Below are 1,990 nucleotides of genomic sequence, written 5' to 3'. Positions count from 1 at the left end.
ACATCACAGGACACATCTTCAGGTCCAGCATAGCAGTGATCAGCAGGAGCTGCTTGGAGTCCAGTCTTCTTCAGCTCCTCCACCAACTCTGCTAACATGGTGTTTTTCACCAGAACAGGCCTCGGTATGAAGTCCTTCCTGCACTGAGGACAGCTGTGGATTCTCCTCTGATCCTCTCCATCCCAGTGGGTTTTAATACAGTTCATACAGTAGCTGTGTCCACAGGGAATAGTCACCGGATCCTTCAGGAGATCCAAACAGATGGAACAGGAGAATTTTCTTGAATCCATTTGGTTTTCTTGCTGCAAAGTTTCTCCTCTTAAGAACAGAAAACAAGACGACTAAATGTGTTACACAAGAAGCCACACCCAAGTTCTGTTCTGTTTCACTTTCACTTCCTGATGTGTAGTTTGAGCTGTCAGATCTGTTAAAGAGGAGGAACCAGGAAATAAACTGTCAGAGCTGAACTCTGTTAAAGAGGCAGAGCAGGTTTTTAATGTTTGTCTCATTTTAGATAAAAGAACAGTTTGAGGCTGAATTATAGACTTTTCTAAAGATCAAACAGTAGTTTTCAGTTTCTATCCTGATTTAAAACCTTCAGAAAATGTTTTCTCCTGAGTCAGAGACATCATTTGGATGTTGTTCTGCTCTGAACTTTGTGCTGAGCAAAGGTCAAGTGTTTTTCAGACCTGCTTGAATATTTTCTGTTCGGTTCAGTTTAACAGTTGATCCAGGTGATAAAATCAGCAGGAAGCTGTTTGTAAAATGACATTTAAAGTAACTGTGGCGGCTCTAAGAAAGGGATTACCACGTTTAGTTAATGTAAACATTTGTTTGTTTGTTTATTGGCACATTTAGGCATTTTGTCTGGGCGGAACCTTTGTTGTGCATTTCTTGTTCTGGGGACCGGTAAAGGGATGCTTGTGTCCAACTTTATGTCTGTGATGTATAATCTGTAAACACGCCGCTGCTCTAAAGGCTCGGGCTGAATGACACAAACATCAGAAGGTTAATAAATACAGAAATAAATTAATAAAATCATTAAAAACCAGCTGCAACACATGATCCGACCTCTGAGGACCTCATTGAAGAACTGAACTCATTAATCAGGAATTAGTTATCTGGTTCATAGTTTACTAAACAGCAATAAGTTTAAAGCCTGTTTTTAACATTTATAAAGAGCTTCTTTTGTTTCCTCTGCTGAGTCTCCATCGAACTCAGTTTGCTGCCTGAAGGACATCATCAGAGGTCCGGGAGCACAGCTGGAAACATCTGGAGATCATTGAGTCTTTACTTTCAGAGCGATCAGCCTGGTGATTCTAACCTCCTGTTGAATGAAAATAAACACATTTTAGATGGGATTAAAGTCACTGTTGATCTCCTGATACCGTCTAAGTTCTCTCAGCTGCATATTTAAAAATGGACTCATACAGAACTTTAAATACAATAATGAAAAAAACTTGTTTATTTAAGTTTGAAAAGTTTCAAATACAATAATAAAGAGAGTTGAGTAACAAAGGCTACAGGGTCACCTGAATGTGTTTTGTGTAAAATAAGGGATCACATTAATTAATATTTATCAGTGGCGGGCCGTGCAATTCACACCTAGGCCTTCAGTAGAGCTCCGTCTGAATCAATCCACCCTCAATAACAATTTCAAGGCTATAAAAAACATCTTTTTATGCAGAAATGCAGTATCAGGAGTTGTTGCATCGCAGATAGATAACTCGTTTAGCCAGAATAAATGCATTTACTGAAGAAACAAACCCGGGGTGCACAAATCTCCTACTGCAGCTTCAGCTACGACACACGTAAAAAAAAAGCATTATTAACAACCTCATAAAATTGTAATATTGTTTATTTATTTTTAAAGCTTTTTTTTTGGGGGGGGGGCTTTTTATGCCTTTTACTGGACAGGACAGATGAAGAGAGACAGGAAACCGGAATTAGAGATAGAGAAAATGACACGCAGTAAAGGGCCGTCCGACGC

At 39.3% G+C, this 1,990-nt stretch overlaps 1 protein-coding gene and 1 long non-coding RNA gene across 2 annotated transcripts in view; one reads left to right on the top strand and one right to left on the bottom strand.

Moving 5' to 3' along the window:
- The window catches only part of LOC108249740 (tripartite motif-containing protein 16-like), a 139,996-nt gene that overhangs the window by 76,507 nt on the left and 61,499 nt on the right, over positions 1-1,990 (top strand). The gene's annotated exons all lie outside the window — the stretch shown is intronic.
- LOC108251602 overlaps positions 1,201-1,990 on the bottom strand; it is a 4,053-nt gene continuing 3,263 nt past the window's right edge. The window contains exon 3 of the long non-coding RNA XR_001809363.3: positions 1,201-1,327. This is a non-coding gene — a long non-coding RNA (uncharacterized LOC108251602). The remainder of the gene's footprint in view (positions 1,328-1,990) is intronic.

The sequence above is a fragment of the Kryptolebias marmoratus genome, linkage group LG7, assembly GCF_001649575.2.
Source record: "Kryptolebias marmoratus isolate JLee-2015 linkage group LG7, ASM164957v2, whole genome shotgun sequence".
Lineage (NCBI taxonomy): Eukaryota > Metazoa > Chordata > Actinopteri > Cyprinodontiformes > Rivulidae > Kryptolebias > Kryptolebias marmoratus.
The sequence above is the reverse complement of the archived record's forward strand: the minus strand, read 5'-3'. Positions and strand labels throughout refer to the sequence as shown.